This window comes from Lissotriton helveticus, chromosome 3_1 (assembly GCF_964261635.1).
Source record: "Lissotriton helveticus chromosome 3_1, aLisHel1.1, whole genome shotgun sequence".
NCBI lineage: Eukaryota > Metazoa > Chordata > Amphibia > Caudata > Salamandridae > Lissotriton > Lissotriton helveticus.
In genome coordinates, this window is record NC_136061.1 from 1,405,616,407 (window position 1) to 1,405,641,168 (window position 24,762).

Sequence of the window (24,762 nt, forward strand, 5' to 3'; positions counted from 1 at the left end):
ATCTTATTTCATACATGACAACCTTTAATAGACTCTTGACCGAAACACATTGGCCTGAAGAGAAAAGAATTTCTTTGTTTTATAGAGGTCTTAAGGATGACTTGAAAGATTCTCTTGCACACATTGTTAATCTGCCTGAGGATTTTAAGAAATTTCAGGATTTAGTGGTTAAACTTGAGCATAGGTTAGGCGAACGTAGAAATGAGAAAACAAGGAGTGATCTTAGAAGTTCGCAATTTAAAATTGAGAAAAAGGAGTCCGATGTTAAGAATTCTTTGGTTGAGCCAGTTCAGTTGGGAGGGTTTAAGGGACCTTTGACTCCTGAGGAAAAGGAACGTAGACGTAAGGGTAACCTGTGTTTGTATTGTGGTAAGCCAGGGCACTTTGCTAAGGATTGTACAGTTAAACCGACTAAAAAGAAAGTCTTGTTGGTTGAGACTCCTTCTTCAACTTCGTCGGAAAACTAGAAATCTCAAGGAAAGTTGAGATTGTTTCTTCGAGTAAATCTTCTTCTAAGATCTCTCAGTTTGTCACTAATGTAACTACGCATATTACCAAACATTTCACAATACGGATGGTTTTTATTTTAACTACACTACAAAGGCATAGTATTCCTGTGCTTTTGGATTCAGGGGCCACAGGAAATTTTTTCGATATTGAGTTTGCTCATAAATTAAATTTGAAATTTGTGACCAAGAAAGAACCTGAACCTGTGAGAGCAGTGGATGGTTCAGTATTGTCTTCTGGAATGATTCGCTTTAATACTGAACCCTTGACCTTAGTGGCTGATAATGGGCATACTGAAAAGGTAGTTTTTGATCTGATTGATGCTCCAACTTTTGGAGTAATCTTGGGTATTCCTTGGTTGGAATTACATAATCCAAGAATAGATTGGATTAAAAGAACTGTTACCTTAGAATCTTCTTTTTGTAAATTGCATTGCTATCAGGAGACTAGAGATCCAGTAATGCCACTCTTTTGTGCTACTTTGAACTCAGATGTAAATAAACTTCCTGTTGAGTATCAGAATTTTTCGAAGGTTTTTGATCCGGTTGAAGCAACTAAACTACCACCTCATAGAGTTTATGATTGTAGAATTGATTTGGTTCCTGGAGCTGTTCTACCTTGCAGCAGAATTTATGTCTTAACTGAACCTGAAAATGATTATTTGAGGAAATATTTGGATGAACTTTTAGATCTTGGTTTCATCCGTCACTCCACTTCTCCAGTCTCATCTCCACTTTTCTTTGTTGCGAAGAAGTCTGGAGATTTGAGAGCTTGTATTGATTATAGAGCTGTTAACAAAGCAACAATTAAAAACAGATATCCGTTACCATTAATTCCTGTACTTTTAAATCAAATTAAAGGCTCCAGTATCTATACCAAATTGGATCTTAGGGGAGCATATCATTTGATTCGAGTTAAGGAAGGCGATGAGTGGAAGACCGCTTTTCGTACGAAATTTGGTCTTTTTGAATATACAGTTATGCCGTTTGGTCTTTGTAATGCTCCGGCAGCTTTTCAATATTTTATCAATGAGGTCTTGCATGATTTGTTAGATGTCTGTTGTATAGTTTATATTGATGACATCTTAATTTATTCTAAAAATTCTGAGGAGCATATACAGCATGTTCAAGCGGTTTTGCAGAGATTAAGAGATCACTCACTATTTGCAAAATTAGAAAAATGTGTATTTAATGCCTCTAAGGTGGAATTTCTGGGCTATTGTTTATCGCCTGAGGGAATTCATATGGATCCTAAAAAGGTTGAAGCAATCTTGACCTGGCCAATTCCTGTTTCTATTAAGGACACTCAAAGAATTTTAGGATTCGCCAATTTTTATAGGCGGTTCATCTCCAAATTTTCTGAGATTGTTACTTCCATTACTCAGTTGCTTAAGAAGGGCAGAGTTTTTTCTTGGACTGATGAAGCAGATCAAGCTTTTTCTTTATTAAAAAAGGCTTTTACCACAGCTCCAATTTTGGTTCATCCTGATCCTGATAGACCATTTTTTGTAGAGGCAGATGCTTCACAGACTGCTATTGGTGCTGAGTTGCTTCAAAAGGATTCAAAGTCCGGTCATTTACATCCAATTGCTTTCTTTTCTAGGAAACTTTTGTTAGCGGAGCAGAATTATACTATTGCTGAACGGGAACTTTTAGCTATTAAAGATGTGTTTCAAGAATGGCGACACCATCTTTTGGGGGCTAAACATACTATCACAGTATTTTCTGATCATAAAAATTTACAATTTTATTCCACAGTAAAGGCCTTTACTCCTAGACAGATGAGATGGTTACAGTTTTTTAGTGAATTCGATTTTTTAATTACGTATCGGCCTGGAAATAAGCAATTGTTATCTGACACTCTTTCACGATTGGTTTGTGAGAAAGACTTAATTTCTGTAACAGAACCACCTAGTGTTTTACCTAAAGAGAAAATAGCTGCTGAGATTCATTCTGAAAATTTCTTGGATTCTATTAAAGGAGAGTTAAAAAAATGTAATATTCATGAGTGGTTATCCAAGAAAGGGAATTCAGTCAGAGAGGGTCTGTTTTATCACAATAGTAAGTTGTTTATTCCCACCAAGAGTTTACAAGTTAAGGTTATGCAATGGAATCATGATTTGGCTATTGCTGATCATCCTGGCATTAATAAAACTTTGGATTTATGTCAACGTCATTTTTGGTGGGAAAAAATGATTTCTGCAATTCAGCAATTTGTGAAAGCTTGTCCAGTTTGTTCACGACAAAAGGCTTTTCATGCGGTTCCTATGGGTTTACTTCATCCAATGACAATTCCTCCTCAACCTTGGCACACAATTAGTCTAGATTTCATTACTGATCTTCCTAATTCTAATGGTTACACTACGGTTCTTGTGGTGGTTGATTTACTATCTAAGATGGGACATTTTATTCCTTTACACAAAATTCCTACTGCAGCAGAATTCAGTACTGTGTTTATATCAAATATTGTCAAACTTCATGGGCTTCCCTCAAAGATTATTTCTGATAGAGGCCCTCAATTTATATCTAAATTCTGGCCACAGCTCAGTAAACAACTTGGAATTGAGTTAGCTTTGTCTTCTTCTTTTCATCCACAGACCGATGGGCAAACTGAAAGGGTTAATCAACATGTTGAACAGGGTTTACGATGTTTGTTAACTACTTCTTTGAGTCATTGGGATGAAGTTCTACCCTGGGCTGAGTTTTCTTATAATAACACCACACATTCGGCCTTAGGGTGTTCTCCTTTTTACTTCCTCACTGGTCAACATCCTAGATCACTCCCCATTCTTTTACCTGAAGAACAACAGTTTATGCCTGCAGTTACAGATAGGCTGACATCATTGATGGATATTCAGGAGCGGGCTAGGAAGCAGTGGATTAAAAGTAAGATAACTATGAAAAGAACTGCTGATTCTCATCGTAAATCTTCTCCTCTGTACAAGGAAGGTCAATTTGTTTGGTTGTCTACTAGAAACATTCAATTAGAAGGTCCAAGAAAGTTGAAACCTAGGTATTTGGGTCCTTTTCAAATTGAGAAAATTTTGAATCCTGTTTCTGTAAAATTAGTTTTGCCTGATGAATATAACATTCATACTGTTTTTCATGTATCCCTTTTGAAACCTTTTGAACCTTCTACTCGACCTGATAATCCTCCACCGCCTGTGATTGTTGGGGATCATGTTGAATATGAGGTTAAATCCATTTTAGATTCAAAAAGAGTTCGGGGTGCCTTGTTCTATTTGGTTGATTGGAAGGGTTATGATCCTTCTGAGCGATCTTGGGAACCAGAAAGAAATGTTCATGCCCCTAGACTTGTTAGGTCCTTTCATGCCTTGTATCCTGACAAACCTCGACCTGTAAGACGACCTTTGGGGGGAGGAACTGTTAGGGGTGCTACCGGTCGTCTTGTGTAAATTCTGATTTAAACAAGATTCAGTGTACATCCTGTGAATCAAAAAGGTCAAATTTAGGTTGTAGGTAACCTTGGAATTGTGATTGTAGTGTTTAATTACTAGTTTAATCAATATTATTGTGGTCTATGGGAATTGCTTTAGGCAATGCTTGTTTGATGTAATTTATGGGGAAGAGTTGTCAGGTTTAACTGATTAGAGTGTGAGCTCTTTAAGAGACAGGCTCGCGCCAGCTCTCGTGACAGTAATCCTCTCTTGAAAGGGGCTCGCGCTGGTTCTCGTGGCAGAGGCTATAAATAGAAGCCTCTGTCTACGGCTCGATGCTTCGTCTCTCGTTGTGCCTGATGAGAGCTTCCGTTCCTGCGTTGTTGTTAATTCAACTCTCTGGATTTCCTGCTTCCCAGTAAATTAAGAAAACCCCTTTTAAAAAACCTAATTAACTTCAAGCCCCTTGTCGTGCCCCAAAACTTCAGCTGTCAGAATTCATCTGATCAGAGATCTCGCCGAAGTCGAAGATCCGAGCCGCTCTCTCTTCCGTGGCTGCCGGGAGGTTGTTTACTTAACTCCTCTCAGAAGGCAGTTTGAGTCTCCTGTTCGTTGAGAGGCGGCTTAAAAAGGACAGTAAGATTTATTTTAGTTTCAGCAGCAATAGAATTTACGAGCAATAGCATTTCAGGAAAAAATAACATTACCTTGAACTAAGAGTCTACGAAGCTAAGGAAAAAGCTTATTGACTTGACAGATTGAGAAACAACAAGCCTTGGTAAAGGCAAATGACTTTTGAGAATAACTCTCGCTGTGTGTATAAACCTTGTAAATAGGAAGATCGAATAGAACTTAGTTAAGAAGGATTATTTATTTAAGAAGTCTGTTGGGAATGTATATAAACAATAAGCCTTGGTAAAGGCAAATGACTTTTGAGAATAACTCTCGCTGTGTGTATAAACCTTGTAAATAGGAAACTCGAATAGAACTTAGTTAAGAAGGATTATTTATTTAAGAAGTCTGTTGGGAATGTATATTTACAAATAGCAATTGTTATTTAGATATAGGTTGCTATTTTTATCTTCCAACTGCAGAAATCCTAGAATTGAAGAGTTTCAGAAGTCACAGGTTTCTAGAAAACTCAGTCAGTGCATTAACAACTTCTGATTAAGTGTGAACAAAGGCCTACAACACCTATGGTCAGTAAACAGGAGTATTAAATCATTTACTGTGATTTAGAAGTTAACTGTTGGGTAATTTTCTATTAATATTGCACTACAGAATTGCGTGGAACCAGTGCTGCGCATCTTAAAAGAAAAGGTCAACGGCCTGGAGCACTTTCTTGAGAGACAACAACAGAAGATCTTTTGTTTACATGTTGTTAGTTTCTCTGTCCACTTCCCCTTTCCCTTAGGGAGAAGTTGGCTCAGTCAGCGTGAAATTCATGATTGGGTTGGTTGATCCTTGAGGGAGTTGGGAGTTTGCAACTTAAAGAGGAAACGTCAGAAGAGTCTCACAGGAATTCGCAACACTCCCACACCACTGCTTTGAAGAGGGCACGAAGTCTGCTTGACGACCAGTCTTTTCAATAAATGAGACTTCCTTACTCATTATCGACGGTGTACTCCTATGTCAAGGTACTGAGTTTCCTCCTCAAGAACCCACCTCTTTCTGTATGGTTTTTACCTCACCGCACTTGACTCTCAGTGCGCTCGCACTGGTACGGAGTGTGCTAAATGTGATTCATGGGCAGAACAAAGATACCACACCCTCCACTGTCTAAACCAAAGCACATTTTGTAAAGAATTCCAAGATTTTCTCTGAGTTCTCCAGATTAGAAGATTCTCTGGCATCCTCTCCTCAAAGCTTTGAATTAACAATGGAGTCCTCTCCTACAGTTCTAGGGAAATCTAACACCAAACAACTCAAAAAGGACCCTCCATCACCACCTAAATCAACAACGTCAGTGTCAATGGAATTATTATTGGAGGAAATTAGAGCTCTTCGACCCTTCATGGAAGAGACTAACACCAAACTACAAGTCTTAAGGGACAATTGGTCTCAACTTGAAACAAGGGTCTCGTTAGTTGAACAAAATGTTTCCTCCTTAAAAGAAACTTGTGTCAACGTTTCTCAACTCCATTCTCAAGTCTCTATGCTTCAGAAACAGGTTTAGGACTTGGAAAATCGCAACAGGCGAAACAAATTACGTATTTATGGCCTGGGAGAGGGTCTCGAAGGAAATTACTCTCTTACTTTTTACAAATCATTCCTCCCTAAATTGCTCCATATGCCAGAGGGAACGGTACTTAACATTCAATGAGCGCATAGGATAGGTCGCGCTCCATCACATGCTTCGTCTTCACAAAGACCACGAGGAGTCATCTTATACTTCCTAGAATACATGGATTTGTTGAAGGTTCTCTCAGCAGTCAGAGCTTCTCCAAGAATCACATGGTCTGGCTCATCTTTGTTTTTCACACAAGAATATGCTAAAGCCACTGCTAACCAACTCAAGGCTTTTTTAAATATGCGAGCTGATCTTCACTCAATAGGAGCCAGATATGGTCTTTTTCACCCTTGCCTCTGTTAAGTTACATACAACAATAGAACAACCACGTATGAAGATCCTCTGCATTTACAAAGCTTCATCAATTCCTGCAAACCATCTGCAATGGTTTCCTCTCGTCATTCTTCTTCTTTCAATGCTTGACACTGTTTTTCACTGAATATACTGTTTGAGTTTCATTCTCCTCATTATAATATTTGGTAGTTCATGGACTGTTTTTCCTCATCCTCGTTACACTTATTGTTATTCTCACCAGAGCTCACTTTTTACAAATGTGTTTATTGTCTCTCTTAGTTATTATTGTTAGCATCTGTTTTACCACATTATCTTTACGTTTGTTATGCTTCATCTCCACAGATCCATTACCCTTATTTCATGATGTCTTCCTGATCTTCCGTTTAGCCGACCCTGCATGTGTCGTCCATTCCAGGTGGCTCCACCCCCTCCCCATGTCTACCTGGTCTTTCCTCGTGTAGGTATGTTATCCTATCCTCCTACATCTCTATCCTAATTTTGTTCCTAATCCTCTTCCTTCTTTCCTTTCTAAATATTTTCCTTACCCTTTCTTTGAGTGTCGTTAATTTCCTTATTCTCTGTGTATCTCACTCTGTTGCCTTTTGTGCTTCATCCAGTTTTAATATCGAGGTTTTTAATCTCCAGCGTTCAGTGTTATTTACTTTTGTCATCTTACAATTGCTTTCTTATCGTTTCCCTTTGAATCACAGCTCCAGCTATGTATCCTCCCGTCTTCCTGCTTTCTCTTATCAAATTTGTTCTCTCCTTTTACCATTTTTTGTCCATCTTTTATTCCTCATTTTGGTCATGGTAACTATGTTTATGTTATGTATCTCCTCTCATATTTTTTCTGAATTCTTCATTGAATTGAAATGTCATTGTTCATTATCCGCATTTATTATTACTCTTAACCCGTTATGCTGTTGAAATTAGTATCACGGAATGTTAGAGGGCTCAATTCCCCCATAAAACGACAAATAATTTTAACTCACTTGGCTAAATTAAATGCAGATATAATATTCTTGCAAGAGACTCAACTCATGGAGAATGAGTCGTCAAAACTAAAAAAAGGTTGGGTGGGGGAAATATTCTACTCCAATGGTGATGGTAAGCGTAAATGAGTCATGATGCTTTGTCGTAAATCGCTTAACTTCAAATTTATATCCCAACAATCTGATGCAGACGATCGATGGCTTAATGTTAAGCTGATGTTGAAGGATGTTCCAGTCTCTTTTTTCAACGTTTATGCCCATACTGGCGGTGACTCTTTTTTTTGGTTTTCAATAGCCAAGCAGATTACTCTTTGCATGGAAGACAATTTTATATTAGCAGGAGACTGCAATCAGATTTTTGATCCCTTTATAGATCGAAATTCTAAAGTTTCATTAATTCCCAACAAACCCCATAAATCTTTTGTCCATACTATTACACAGCATAAACTCTTAGACGCTTGGAGGCTGTGTAACCCAGTCACCAAAGAGTATACTTTTTATTCTCCGGTGCACCATTCTGACTCACGGATAGATTACTTTTTTGTATCTCATAATATTTCAGAAGCACTTGTGAATGCAGAAATAGGACCTATATTATTATCAGATGATGCCCCTATTTCAATCGACTTAGACATTTTACCTAAAGTTAATGCCCCCAGACGATGGAGATTTAATAATTCTCTTCTTCTGGAACCAGCATTTTCTTCCTCATTTATTGCCTTTTTTGAATAATATTTTTCCATAAATTACACTAAATCTCTACCTTTCTCAGCTATTTGGGAAGCCTTTAAGGCCTCAACACGAAATTTTATTATAAACTACTTGGCCAGAAAGTGTAACATAGCTCGCAAACGTACGCGATTCCTACTTCAAGACATTAAGAGACTGGAACATTCTTTTTATACAGCTAACTCAAAAGATGTTCTCAATGCCCTTATACAAGCAAAATTACAGTTCAATAAGGAATCAACTGACAATGCCTCATTATATCTATTGAAATCTAGCGCACAATTTTATGGTGGGAAAAATAAGGCATGTAAAATTTTAGCCAACTATTTGAAAACCAAACATAATGAACTGAATATTGATTCTATCTATGATGATCATTCTGTCTTAAAATTCAAGGACACGGAAATTTTGAATGAATTTTCACTGTTTTACAAATCGTTATACTCTTCTGAAACAAATCCTACAAACCATATGCTCTCACACTTCTTTTCAACTTTACAAAAGTCTCAGCAGAACTCTCCTGATTTGTCATCCTTAGAAATGGAGATAACACAACAAGAACTCTTGGCTGCCCTCCAAAGCCTCAAAAAAGATAAGGCAACTGGACCAGATGGATTCACTGTAGAATTCTATCTCCATTTCTCTAAATTATTAATGCCTAAATTACACTTTTTAATTAACTCATTTTACTCTTTGGGGAAATCCGAGGGCTCCTTCTCAGATGCTCATATATGCATAATGCCCAAAGAAGGCAAAGATTCGAAATACTGTAAAAATTATAGACCCATATCACTTGTCAATATAGATTACAAGATTTTTTCTAAAGCACTAGCCTTACGCTTAGACCCTATTTTATCAAATACTAGCAGCCCGTCCCGACGTTGTCCGGGTATGAAACAGAATGTTTGTAATGTGTGTATTTGGCAAGGGCAATTTATTTTAAAATCTCGCGGTAGACAACATTTTTTGTTTCATTAGAATAGGGACTGAGAAGGCCCAGCTGCAGCCCTGGTTGATGTTAGCAGGCGCGTGTAATTGGTGTAGTGATCCGCCGCCTGAGCCCGGCTACAGCCCTGGTTGATGTTAGCAGGCGCATGCAATATCGTTGAATGAGAGAGTTATCAGCCGCGGGTAAATCCGTTTAATGAGAGAGTTGAGTGACAGCGAGTAGGAGAGGCTGCAGTAATTGTCCCCGCAGACCCGCTCATTTGCGTGTTCCCCCGCTTGAGGCCCAGATGCAGGCCTGTTTGATGTTAGCAGGCGCGTGTTCCCCCGCTTGAGGCCCAGCTGCAACCCTGGTTGATGTTATCAGGCGCGTGTAATTAGTGTACTGATCCGCCGCCTGAGCCCGGCTAGAGCCCTGGTTGATGGTAGCAGGCACGTGTAATTTCGTTGAATGAGAGAGTTCAGTAACAGCGCGCAGGAGAGACTGCAGTAACGTTACTTACCAGGCCACCAGGTGAACACGTTTGTCACGCCCCCAGCACACGGCCACAGCAGACGATCTTCTGATTAATGTACAACCCACATGGCATGAAGGGCGGAACGTAGCACACGCCCCCAGCGTGCCCCTTGATGCGGCGCAATTGCGTTCACATGGCATGAAGGCCGGACATACGCCCCCTGTGTTTCTCACGACTCCAGCGTGCCCCTTGATGCTGCACAGCAACGTAATTGGCGCTTGTATGTACGACTCACATGGCATGAAGGGCGGACACATGCCCCCAGCGTTTGTCATGCCCCCAGCGTTTGTCACGCCCCCAGCACACGCTCACAGCACACGATGTGATGGCCGTACCACACGCCCCCAGCGTTAGTCACGCCCCCAGCCCACGCCCACAGCACAACGCAGACACGCCCACAAGGGACTAATTTGCTGGCACGGTTCTTTTACCTTTTAAATGTATAGAGGAGTTGGCCTAACGGCTAAGGCGCTCGACCTCGGACCTGGGGATCAGGGTTCAAGTCTTGGCAACGACGCCAAACATCCTGTGATTCTGGGCAAATCACTTAATCTGCCCGTGCCTAACAAAAATGAATGTGTGTCCTCATGTAACGTAACTGGTTCTATGTAAAGCGCTCTGATACCTGACTCAGTTCGGGTCAAGTTTGCGCTATATAAAACTCTGCAAAAACAAAATATGGTGGCCGTCTGCATAGCCTATGTCCTTCTGCTGCAACTGCCCTTTCCAACTCTGTATTGGGTGTTGTGATTGGTGCTGTGGTTACTGAGATTACCCGCCTCAAAGGTTTTGGCTCTCTCTTTATAATATTAGTATGGATATTAGGCAAGGAACAATCCGGCTTCGTGAAAGGGCGAGTAATCACCGATAACACAAGACTTTTTTCAATATTTTATCTAAAGCTCCATATTTAAAACATTCTCTTGCAGCTATAGCGCTAGACGCAGAAAAAGCATTTGATAGAGTTGAATGGCAATATCTATTTTACGCTCTCAAATGGTTTGAATTTGGCCCTAAATTTACGTCCCTAATCTCACTTTTATATTCTAATCCACGCGCTGCTGTTTGTGCTAACAGTCTAATATCATAATTTTTTGATCTTGGCAGAGGAGTGTGTCAGGGTTGCCCTTTATCCCCTTTTCTTTTTAATTTAGCCCTTGAACCCTTTCTCTCAAACATTTGTCAAAATACACAAATACACGGTTTTGAAACTCCCACAACCAATGTCAAACTTGCAGAGTATGCTGATGATATTTTGATTTTTATCTCAAACCCTAGTGAGTCGATTCCTGCCTTTCTAAAGGAGGGCCAATCCTTTTCACTGATCTCAGGATGTAAACTAAACAGTGATACATGTGAAATCTTACCTCTGATTAAATTTACTTTTAAAGCTGATTTTGTTTCAGCAAATTTTACTTGGAAATCCTCTCATATTCAATATCTAGGTTTAAATTTCACACCCAAAATTAAAGACACAGTAACTTTATGCATGAACAATTTTATTTAAAAAATTTCGGAGCTTACTACTAAATGTACCTATCCTGGTAGGGCCGTTTGGACACTATATAAATGATGCTCTCCCCTATAATTTTATATACCATTTCCAATATTCCGGTCCCCATCTCTACTAAACTATTCAAATCTATTAATTCAATAATGTCTTCCTTTTTATGGAACAATAAAAAAAACATATGTCTATATCTAAGTTAACACGTCCTAAAGCTGAAGGAGGAGTTAATTTTCCCAATTTCCCTGCTTATCAAAAAGCATTCTTACTACGACAGGCCTCATACTGGCTGCTTGACTCTACAGTAGAATATCCCTTATGGACTTCAGTTGAGAAATCGTTTTTGTTCCCTTTTTCATTTCAAGAATATCTCTCCTTTTCTCGCAAACCCCAAACATTATCTACTCCTCTATTTAAACTCACTTCCAAACTTTTTAGCCCTCTATACCCTTTAATTCATGACACTGTTGACTGTTTTTTAGCCTCAACCATATGGCACAATAAAGCTGTATTAATACATAACAAAGCCTTTTACTGGAAAACATGGAGACTTCATGGTTTTATATGGGTCCACCAACTATTCTCAAACGATGCATTTGTTTCTTTTTCTTCGCTTCGGCAGTTATATAATTTGGCTGCCTCTATCATTTCTAAATACTATATTCTACGCAACACTGTGCTTGACACATATACTCAGCTCACAAACCCGCCAAATCTCATACTAATGACTTGCTTACAGATATGTCCACTCTTTTAAGCACTAAACCTAAAGCATCAACTTTACATACCTACTTTCAATCCGCAGGTATAATAAGACAAAAAATCTAGCATTGAAACAGCTTGGGAGAAAGATTTTGATGCAGTATGGTCCCTACCAATGTGGAACATTATTTGGACTAAATTACGAAAAAACCTCAAGAACAGCTAGTTTAACATAAACATTGTTTTATATCTATAACAGGCTTTTTCTATCTCCACACACCTTAAATAAAAGATTATCCACTGTACTGAATACTTGATGGTCTTGCACATCTCCTGACGCTGATTTGTTTCATATGCTTTTTTCGTGTCCACCTGTACATAAGTTTTGGAAAAGTGTCTGGTCGCAAATTAATTAAATTTTTGGTACCAATACCCCACTCTCTGAGAAAGATATTTTCCTCGGAAGCCTCTCACCAATCTGGGATGATTGCGAAATTAATATCAAAATGATCGATTTATTAATAGCAGTTGCTTATCAGCAAATAACAAGAAATTGGAAAGATTTCACAAAATTTCTTACAAAGCTTGATGGTATGATGTATGCCACAATAATAGATTAGATACATTTTTCACCTTTCCTCTCCACATGGCCACGAAGCGACCTCAGTTATGGTCACCTGTTACAACATTCTTTGATAATTGTGCAATGCAACATTCTTTGCCTAACCCTTCCCAACAGGAAGTACTTAAACCCGCATAATCTCTTTAGATATTCCTCTATTTCCTACATAAATTTGTATTACTAATTTACAGGCAGGATTACTTGAGACGAAGGAGAAGCTAGCACTGTAAATAGAAAAGCTCAGATGCTTTGATTATAAGACATGCCAAACCAGATCACCCAATGAGGGGGCAAGGCAGGACTATTACTGGCCTTGTTAGCAAATCCTCAGTTGGGTGGGGTCCACATTTCGGGTGCATACATGGTTTATGGAGATTTTGTTCACTAACAGTCCAAAATTAACAACACATTCTCAGAATAATATCCTCAGTTAAATAAAGCACATGAAAGAGCAATAGATAAGGAGACAGAGGAAGAGCTCAATTATAGGCACTATCATAAGAGACAGCAGACATGACAGAAGTTGAAATTAAAGTAGATATAGAAGGACTGGCCAGCAGCAAAACACTGGGATCGAATAGCCTTCCACCAGAATTCTACAGTACATAAATATGTTGATCCCAAAATCAGCTGTACTGTATAATGTGGCACTACGGGAGAGTGCCTTACTGCCAGTGACCTGTAAAGCTCTAATATACTGTCCATACCAAAGCCAAGCCTAGAAATTTCATCACACTGAGCTTGTCAATGTTTAAACAAAGAATTGGCTAAACATCTACTCCCATTGGTTCCCAAATTAAAACCCCCAGATCAATGTGTGTTAAATCCAGGTCACTTTGATGACTGCAAACCCCATATCTAGAACTTGGTTGAGACCGGTTATCTCAGCTACCAACACCATTAAAATAGGGATAAGATAGAGATGACCCCTGCTAATAGTCTTGATTACATATAACCATTTACAGGCATACAGAGTCAGGGAGGTGGATAACAAGTGGAGGGGAGAGGCATGTCCTATCGCTCCATGGAGATACATGGACCAATGATATTCAAGAGGAAGCAACAAAAACCATGAAAGCAATAGAGGATTTTGGGAAAGTGTTGGCGCTCCAAACTAACTGTTAGAAATCTAGCAAATATACCCGAAGACGCCTTAGGCAAAATTCTCAGCGCATTGAACCCAGCCAACCACTTCTCTGACCCGCTCCCGGCGAACGCAGTCAAAGACCTTACTCCACTGCTTTTCCCTCTCTGGTCCAAGATCATAAACTGCTCACTTCAACAAGGATGCATCCCAGATTCCCTCAAAGTAGGCCAGGTTGCGCCCATTCTAAAGAAGCCAATGGCAGATCCCAAGGACCTTAACAACTATCAACCTATCTCCAATATCCCTACCTTAGCCAAGTTGCTGGAAAAATGTGTACATCTACAGCTATCGAAACATATTGATCACTTTGACCTTCTCAACAAACACCAATCAGGTTTCCGTGGGGGCCATAGCACAGAACCAGCCATGACAAACATCATTGACGATGCGCTGCACATACTTGACCAAAATAGAACCTGCCTACTCATCCTACTTGACCTCTCCTCTGCCTTTGATACGGTCAAGCATGAGAACTTGCTGGACCTACTGAAACACAGAATGGGCCTATCTGGGGCAGTGCTAAGCTGGTTCACTTCATTTCTCCAAAATCTGACACAACAATACAAAGTCAATAATACCTTGTCCAAGCCCGTTCCAGTATCCCTGGGTGTACCGCAAGGATCCGCTCTATCACCAACACTGTTTAATCTCTTCCTGGAACCCCTAACGGAAATTTTACAAACCTCTAACGTGCAATATCACATGTACGCAGATGACACACAACTATGCCTCAAGATACACACCCTAGAGGACATCAAACTACTTAATACAGCTCTTACGCATACCCAAACTTGGCTGGCAGAAAATCATCTTAAACTGAATGCCCTAAAGACTGAATTCCTACTAATAGCACCACCGGCTCAAATCCCGAAAATGCAAGACTGGATCCAACATATTACGGCGTTCAACGTTCAACCTATCATTGTGGACTCAGCAAAGTTACTAGGAATAACGTTAGACAGTAATCTCAACATGCAAAAACATATCAGTAGTGTACAAAGGGAGCCAACTTCCAGATCAACACACTGAGGAAACTGAAACCCTTCCTACCACACAATGACTTCAAGCAGGCAGTACAAGCTCTAGTTATACCCAGAGTGTAATACGGATGTATCTCTCTCTGTGGTCTACCCAAGGCATCAGCTGCACCTCTGAGAGCTTCAATCAACGCCGCAGCAAGACTCATAACTGGATCTAAACGCAGCTCCCACATCTCCCCGGACCTTCAATCCCTGAACTGGCTACACCTAGAGGCGAGAATTCAGCTGAAAATTGCGTGCATGACGCACAGAGCCATGCATCAAAAGACACCCAGTTACCTGGCACAGAAATTGACGATATCGGGTGGGTCCAGACCCTCAAGAAATGCGGATAAATTACTACTGAAACCACAAAAATTCCATAAGAAAAAACTTATAACAGATCCTTTTCGGGGATGGCACCTAGAATTTGGAACGCACTACCCCCAGAAACCAGACTCAACCCGTCCACTACCTCTTTTAAAAAGGAAGTTAAAGCCATCCTCATGGCCAAATACACATGAATAGGGTTTGCTGAAACCCTGTTACAAGATGCATACACGCTCCCAACCACAAGACAATTCTTGATGTTAAATCTAGCTATGTTGTTTTTACTACATGCTTTATTCACTTGTGTGGTTTGGCTCTTATTTGATGTATAAAGTAACATTTATTGTTTGTATAGCGCTCTGATATCCGCCAGGATCTTGTTCGCACTTTATAAAACTTTCAAAATAAATAAAATGAGAGACATAGTGGATGAGAATGTCAGAGCATCATTACCATACAGTCACTATGGTTCATCTCAAAAGAAATAATGTAACTGAACAACAGAGTTCATTCGAATGAATAAAAGACACATAAACAACATGATTGAATTATCATTGCAAGAAAGTAAAAAGTGAAGTTTACATAGTGCTCAGTGCAGTGAACAAGTACTGCATCAAATAAGTATGATAACAGTCAACCTAAAAATATTGTGTCCAAGGAATATGAAATCAATACGGTCAGGACCTGTGGGGAAATGCCCACATAAATTACAGTGACAGTTCAAAAATCTTTCAATAAACACTCATTAGCTGTCGACTTTTTGACCCCTGTATATAGATCAAAGGATCACCCTCAATGCAAAACAAATTATTGAAAGCAACTGAGAATAAAGTTTATACGTAGGTCAATACAAAATCAAAGGCAATGCTATTTAATTTGGAAATATGAAGTCTGGAGAAATCCCAATAACTAGTGATAAAATTAGAAGTCAGGCTGGGTAAGAAGGAGAACTCCTCTACTTGTACACTAAAAGAAACAATGAATCAATCACGGCCAGGCTGTGGAGAAACAAATTAGGAGGCAGAGATTAAAATATGGCTATTCCTTGGTGAGTTGAGCATTCCAAGATTATGGTGGGCGCTGCCAGAGAAGTGGGTTAGTAATCAGAACCTAACATTTTACTAACAGAGGGACACTGAGTAAGTGGAGTGGAGCACTTAATATATTAGTGTAATGTAGGGATCAATCAGTAGCAGAAAAGGTACAGTCCACTTGAGGGGTCGGACGAAGGTACCATGGCTTGAAAATCAATGTTCTGACCAGCAATGAGAGGAAGAGCAGCATTTTGGAAAACTCTAACACTTTTAGTAACTGGTGGGATGACACTTTCATAAATGGTGGTTCTACCAAGGTGTCTGCACTGTTTCACAATCCTTTCAATTTGAATCCCATGGAATTTCTTCAGCGAGCTAGATGTGGTACTAGCAGACCTACTGCAGGGAAATAGAAGTCACAGTGAAGCTTTGGCTAAATTAAGGCTACCATCTCAAGAAGGTGGCCTGGCTCACCAGACCACGATACATATTACATGGCAGAACAGATTGGGTGAATTATAGTAAAGTCAGATTATGCGGTCAGAGCAGCTTGGCATGTAAGAGCTGATGTCCAGTGAACAGAGAGAGTGATAAACATCCTAATTAGACCCACAAAAGCGAGATAATTTAAAATGCTTCAGTACTGTTGAATGTGCACTCAACTTACTTACTTATGTGGACAATGACCACTTATGCCTCAAAGATCCCATTAGTGAACATATTTAAAATCAGCAATAGGGAAGGCGGTAAAAGTTTAAAGACCCGGATTGAGAAGTGATTGGAACAAGTGGGAGACCTATATGAGGGCAGTACCCTCAAACTAAGGAACATGAACTTTCACTGGGTCACTTTCGTCAACATCAAAACATGACAGCCACAAAAAAATAAATGTGGAGGAAGGGAAATTTGTAGGCCAGAACGACCAAATCAGTATCGGTCTTATACAAAGTATGCATATGTATCATAAAATGCTCCCTAGGGGAACCAAGAGAAAAGTGGGACCAATCTGGGTCGCAAGATGGTGGCGATGAATATGATAATATACTAAGTGCAGTGCCAAGGGTCTTTAGAAACACCTGTCTCAAAATGGTACAAATTAACTTCATTAACTACTGAGCTAATGGTGCTAGGCAATTCCCCCCAAAAAACCATCGACTCTCTGTGGCCCCCTTCACTTGGCCCAGCCCCCCAGCCCAGGGAGTCCATCAAGAGCCTGGGCATCTGGCTGGACTCTGCTCTGACCTTCGGCCACCAGGCAACAAAACTAGCAGCATCCTGCATGGGTATCATCAGGCTCATTCGGAAGATCTTACCGGTCCTTCCTCTCAAGGCCAGACAGATCATGGTCCAGGGTCTCATCCTCTCCCGGCTTGACTTCGGCAATGCCCTATACCTAGGCTCCCCTGAATCTACCCTGAAAAAACTGCAGGTGATACAAAACTGCGCGGCCCGTACCCTCCTGCGCATTCCCCGCCGGCAATCAGTAAGATCGGAACTGAGAGCACTTCACTGGCTACCGGTAAAAGATAGGGTCAACTTTAAAAGCATGTGCATTGCCCATCGTGCCTACTGGAGGAAAGGAGCAGTCCTTAATCACACCCTGATCACTCCCTACAACCCCAACAGGCAGCTGAGATCATCCCTTGCCTTTCAGGTCATCATCCCCAGATACAAAAGAGAAAGAAGTGGAGGCAGAATGTTCTCTACTAACGTAGCAAGGCTCTGGAACTCCCTTCCACTCTCCATCCGGTCAGAACCAAACATCCTGCTATTCCGTAAAAAACTAAAAACTTTTTTCTTCAGGAAATAATTCCAGACCCACCTTTCCACACCATACTCAGTTATAGCGCTGGGACGCCTGCGGGTAGCTATCGCGCTTAACAAAAACATATTCCATTCCATTCCATTCCATATGGACAATCTTTAGTCTACCCACCAAAAGTATAAAAAGGTCACAAGCACATTTGCTGATTTGGTACTAGTTTTAGGGAAGAGGAAAATTGCAATGAGTTGAAAAGAAGAAGGGGGACCAGACTAGGTTCAGAAAACGAGCTGAGTGCGAGAGCACGCTTTTAACACATAGGCCAGAAGGGGACTGAGGAATTTAAACACCGCTGGGCGTGGGGTGACATTGTGATGGATTTCAGCTATAAAGGCAGAGAGGACAACAGTCCCAGATAGTAAAACAATCAAAATCAAAAAGAGGAAGTCACAAAACTCATGCATCAAATATAACATTAAAGCTGACTGTACAGAGGACTGAGGGGTAAAGTGCTGACATCGAGCTGCTCAGCCCCTCACCCTACCACAATGAAACCAGAGACACAATATACACCATAAATGGTAACTCAGACCATAGTTAAGTGCTAAGCAGTTTTATAAAATAGTATAGCCTCTGAAGTTATAGACACAAAAGAGAAAAGGACTCAAATGTCGATGAATTAAATATATGATGAACAAAAATGTACTAATGCGTTGAACGACATAATCCTGATACTGTGATTGTAAGAATGGTGATACAATGGTGAATAATATATGTAAAGCAATAAAATATGTTTACAAAAGCAATCATTTATGGGACAGTATTATTTTAATCCCAGCTTCCTAACAAAATGATGCTGTCCCTAAAATTAAGATTTTTCATTTTGCATTTTGGTATCCAAGTACCAACTGTGATAGTTTTAGAATTCTGAGTATGTTACCTGATTTTTAGGTGGAAATATTTGTATTGTGTTCCAATGTATTTTATTTTAGCATACATCTGGATTGTATTAACACTCTATGCTAATATGCAAATTTGAACACTGTGGTCTCCTGGCTTTAATCATCTGTTTGTGTTTAATTCATTGACTGTCCTCAATCTAAATTGTATTGATCACCATGGGTTCTATCTCACTCTGAATGCACCGAATTTGTATATAATTGGATTGTCAACATTTGATTAAAACAGTATAAACCAGATTCAGCAACCTTATAAGTATCAGAAAGAGGACTACGAAATATGCAAGCTGCACTTAGAGGGGGGAAGATGGCGGCTGAGTAGGAAGCTCAGTCCGAGAGCTCCCGGGGCACCCGTGATTCTGTGGCGATAGTGGTTGGGAAGGCTCCCACAAGCGGTGAAAAAAAAAATGCACGGAGCATATGAATAACCAATGAAAAAATTATCAACAGCTTGACACTTGGCACTTTAATCGGACGTTATAGACCCCCTCACCGTCTGGTATGGTGTGTTCCATCGGTCTTATCGGTTCTCTTCGTCCCCCGTCTGATTGTGGGGCAGTGAGCGAGGCTCGGCTTCTATCTCGTGGTGGCTTGGAGGAGAGTGCAGCCTGCCGTCGGAGATTCCAAAACTCGGCTGTCGGGGAGGACGAGAGTTACAGGCCGGGTAAGAAAGCAGAGAACCGCGCTGAGATTGGGGGGCAGTATCACAAGTGGAGCGCTGCGGCAAAAGCTAAGACCCGCGGCCGCCGTGCCTCCGGAAGACTGAGCTATCAGTTCCGGGGCACGAGCGGTAGAGTCAGGGAGGAGCGGTCATTGAGGTTCAAGCTCGTAAGTGGAGCAGAGTTTTCCGAGTCTGCCTCCACCACAGCAAGCGAGTTCAGAGCCACCATACAGAGCGAAAATGTTACAATAACGTGGGAAAAACTATATGAGAAGACGGCAGAGTGCAGAAAATCAGAAACAAAAGGACTAAAAATTGCTGTTCCTCATAGAAGCGACGAGAGGGTAACGAACAATAATAATAAGCCAGAGAGGGTCTGGGCTTTGAATAACGTACTCTCCATAGCACAAAAACTTAACACATGCATATGCATTAATTGTATTTGGAATCTCAAAAATTCTGACAGCAATTCTGACAACAATTCCTTCAGTCAGTTCACTGCTCAGTTTTGTCAGTGTTATCAGCCTTGCAACTTTTCTGTTTTAAATAAGAAAACTTCTGCAAAAAATCAGCCTATGAGTAAACTCATAAAGCCAGTACAGGAGGAAAAGGAGGAGGAAGTATTTCAAGAGCCAGAGGAATCCCCTATAAAAGAGGCAATCAAAGAGGCATTAGAACCTCAGCATTCAGAAGATCAGATCAAACAGGTAAAATCTTGTTATAGCCTACGCAATAGAAATTTCTTGAGCCAAGAGCAATTTCCTAAAGGCATAACTCCGAGAGTAAGTAGGAAAAAACAAAAAATTATATCCAAAGGATACCTCAAGAACATCTCAGAGAAGGAGGAGAATAAATTGGAATCTGCACAAAGACCCAAAATAAAAATAAAAGTCACCCCCTCCCTAAGAACCTATTTTAAAATTCAGCAGCAAGGATCGAAGCCAGAGCCTCTACCTTCGTTACAAACACAAACACAAATCACCCCAGAGACTCTAGGCGAGAAAGAGGAGGTTACTAAGCTTGCAGACGCTTTCTCTTTAGAAAAAGAGAACCCAAGGACGATTCCCCTTCGAGCCGGGAAAATAGGTTCAGGCAGCACAAAGAAAGGGAGAAAAACCAGAAGCAAGAAAAAGAGCCTGTTAGAAGCAAAGAGCTTGGAAGAGATTTGGAAAACCAATAAGGGAAGCAGAACAATAGAAAGAACTGAAACTCTGGAAAGCCATATGGCGGAGGGGGGTACTGAGCTCCCTGGTGCAGCAGCACATATAACGGCAGAAGTCGAGGACAAAGAAGACGACGATGCGAGCTCTCTAGGTAGCCACAAAGATCCCTCAAAAACCCATACAGACGAACTCCTCGAGAGAATGTGGGCAGAAATGAAAGAGAAATTCTCCATTTCCGAAACAAAGCAAAACAAAATTCAGGAAGTATGCGAGAAACTAGACAGCAAGTTAAACGTACTAGGTGACAGAGTTACGGCAGTGGAGAACGATGTTGCTGTCCTAGACAAAAGGGTGGAGAAAAACAGGAAGGAAATAAACTCCTTAAGATCAGAAAACAAAATCATAAATGAAAAAATGGAATCTTTGGAAAACCAAGCAAGGAAAAACAACATTAGGGTCCTAAATGTGCCGGAGAACCAAGAGGGCAAGGATATCAAAACATTTGTAGTAGCACTTCTGGTAGAACATTTCCCATGGGCAGATAAAGGGGCACTGGAAGAAGACATACAGAGGGTGCACAGAGACCCCTACGGAAAGAACAAAGAAAGAAAAAACCCCAGGAAGATCTTAGTTAATTTCAAAACGTATATGTTAAAAGACAGAATCTTGGGAGAGGCTTTGAGAAAAGGAACTTACAACAAAGACAGTTGGACCTTCAAAATAAGATCCGACATGTCAAAAGCCTCCCAGACCAGGCAATGGGAACTGGGAAACTTAATGTCAGAATTGCAACAATTAGGCGCCACGGTGCAGATGAAGTTTCCACCGTCATTACGCATCATGTGGAGGAATAAGATGCGTAATATGAGAGAACCAGAAGAGGTGAAAACCTTGATAGAGCAAATGAGAGATCAAGTGCGCTCAGAGGAACCCTTGAACCCTTGAACTAAACGTCCTCACACGACATTATGCAAAGAAGCTATATCAAAAAAAAAAAAACTAGAACCTAAAAGGAAAACACAAACAATTTAATCAAGTCAAGTGCGAAGTATGTAACAAACTATGAAGGAGCTTGTAACCGACCAATTAACCATTTTTATAAAAATGTACATAGGTAAGAATCACGGGAACGGGAAGCCAAAAGGGTTATGAAGATAACCGAAGGAGAAGAAGAGGGAGGCTTCCCCGGGGAGGGTAACATTAAAACACACCTAAGAAAGCACAAAATCACACGAAAAAGGGTGGGGAGCAAAGTAGGGAAAAAAAAACAAAAAATTCCTCATCTGCGAAAATTTAGGAAATCAAAACAAATGGGAGTTGTACATCTTAAGAAATTGCAATACATGAACAACAATGGGGAGTACAAGTAGGAACGTAAAAATCTTATCTTGGAATGTAAATGGCCTGAGGACAAAAAGTAGGAGGAACAAAATCTTGGAATACATAAGAACTGGAGAAAGCGAGATAATAATACTACAAGAGACTCATCTGTTAAAAGAAGAATGGGATCAAATAATTAAGAACCTATGGTGGGTAGATTCTTATATATGCACTTCACAACAATGTAACATCAAGGGAATCGCGATAATCTTTAAAAAATCCCTGAAAGCAACTGTAATCACCTCAGAAGTAGACAGTAAAGGTAGATGGGCCATAGCTAGCGTCAAAATAGGAAATTCTCCCCTAACCATTGCAGGTTATTATGGGCCCAACCTAGATGATGCCGATCCGTTGCGAAAACTATACTCGCAGTTACTTCTAGCCACCTCTCCCATAATATTGGGAGGTGATTTCAACCTAGTGATGGACCTAAAACTAGACAGATCACCACCTGGGAGACAGACTAACTTAAAAAAAATGAGAGAATGGATTGGGATCTACAAAAGAGATCTCGACCTAGTAGACATTTGGAAGAATAAAGGAGAAAAAATGCACCCGTTCACCCTATATAACAAAAAACTGGGGCATAAATCCAGGATTGACTACTTCTTGATCAGTAATGAATTATCAAAGAAAGTGGAAAAAGTATCTCACCTTCCAGCTCATCTGTCAGACCACTCGGCAGTTCAACTAGCACTACAAGTAACAGAAAAAATTATTGAAAGAAGATTCACAGTCGAGAGAGCCTTGCTACAAGATGAACAGCTAATTAGAGAGCTGGAAATTGAAACGAAAAACTTTTTTGAAATAAACGCATCTGGTACCACAGAACAAATAACTTGGGATACCTTTAAAGCTGTTATAAGGGGCAAACTATTGAGTTTAGGAGCTCGAAAAAACAAGCAATTAAAACAAGAGATCTCAGACTTGGAAAACGACATCAACTCCCTAGAAATCACTATATCCACAGAACAAGAGGAGGTAAAGAAACAAGAACTATCCCAAAAAAAACAGATGCAAAAAGATAGAATTGACCACATATTGGAAGAAAGATTGAAAATAAAATGGGACTCCAGCAAACTAGCAAAGCATGAGTATGGTGAAGGCTGTGGAAAATGGCTGGCATGGAAACTTAAGACTGATCTGACCAGAAACAAAGTAAAAAGCATAATCCCGGATGATAATTCTATTCCAAACTCCGACGAAAATATTATCAGACAAGAATTTTGGAAATTCTTCAAAGAGCTTTATACAGAAGATATAAATCCATCGGATCAAAAGATCAATTCCTACTTAGAAGATGCGGCACTCCAAAAACTTACAGAAGAAGAAAGAGAAATCCTAGATAAAGAAGTCCTAGAAGATGAAGTGGCGGATGCCATCAAAAGCTTGAAGAAAGGAAAGGCAGCAGGACCTGATGCTCTACCGAATGAACTATACACGAAATTAAAAGATTCCATACTTCCTCATATAACCAAATTAATTAATATAATCCTTACACAACAGAAACCTATACCAGACTCCTGGAATGACGCCATAATTACAATCATCCTGAAACCTGGAAAGAACCCTGCCAAATGCGAGTCATATCGTCCAATATCTTTGCTGAACGCTGACTATAAAATATTTACAAAAATAATGGCAGCACGTTTAGGTAAAGTATTAACAAAATTGCTACATAAGGATCAAAAAGGTTTCATCAAAGGGAGAAATCTACATGAAGTCACACAAGAATTACCAACTGCAATAGATATCGCAACACATGAGAAAACTCCTCTTACCATATTAACCGTTGATGCCGCAAAGGCTTTCGATAGGGTCAACTGGACCTTCCTTGAGAAAGTTATGGTCAAAAACAACATTGGATCAAACTTCATCCATATGGTAAATCAAATATATAAGAATCCAAGATCTAAGGTTCTAATAAATGGTAGCCTCACAGAAAACATAAAGATAAGCAGAGGAACGAGACAGGGTTGTCCCCTTTCTCCTCTACTATTCAATTTATATATTGAACCGTTAGCGAACAAATTAAGAAACGACAACAAAATCTCTGCATTTAAACATTGCACATGGGAAAAGAAAATCGCACTCTATGCAGATGATTTGATGATCTTTACGGATGACTACCTAAGAGCCAAAGATACAATCGGGAATACTTTAGAAAAGTTTGGGAAAGTTTCAGGTTACCGGGTAAATCAAACAAAAACTGAGATTATGACATGGAACACTTCCTTTCAAAGCAACTACATAAAAAATGAAATCAGATACCTAGGAATCCTAGTGAATCAAGATATAGAGAAGATTACGCAACCAAACTTGAAAAAGGTAGCCGGTGATGTAAGGAGACTGCTTGAGGCTTGGGCCTCTCTACCATTGAGTTTAATTGGAAGGTCAAACATAGTCAAGATGACCATCTTACCAAAGTTCACTTTTTTGTTTAATGCTATTCCAATGGAGTTTGGAAAAACGGAACTAGCAAGAGCACAGAGAGACATTACAAGTTTCATATGGGCAGCAAAAAGTACGAGGATTGCTTGGAAAAAGATCAGAAGGGGCAAGAAAGATGGAGGGCTGGCCAGCCCAGACTTGGTAGAATACTGTAGAGCCTTTCAATTCAAGAACATTAAAGTATTATTAAAAAGTCACGAAAATTACCCAACTTACTTGCAAGCAATTACAAAGTCAGATGATCATGCACTTTATAAGTTTGGACACCCCAAGTACTTCAAAAAAATAAAGCTTAAGACACTAAGGGATGCAGCAAAGATGTGGACACAAATAAGAGGTATTCTGAAAATATC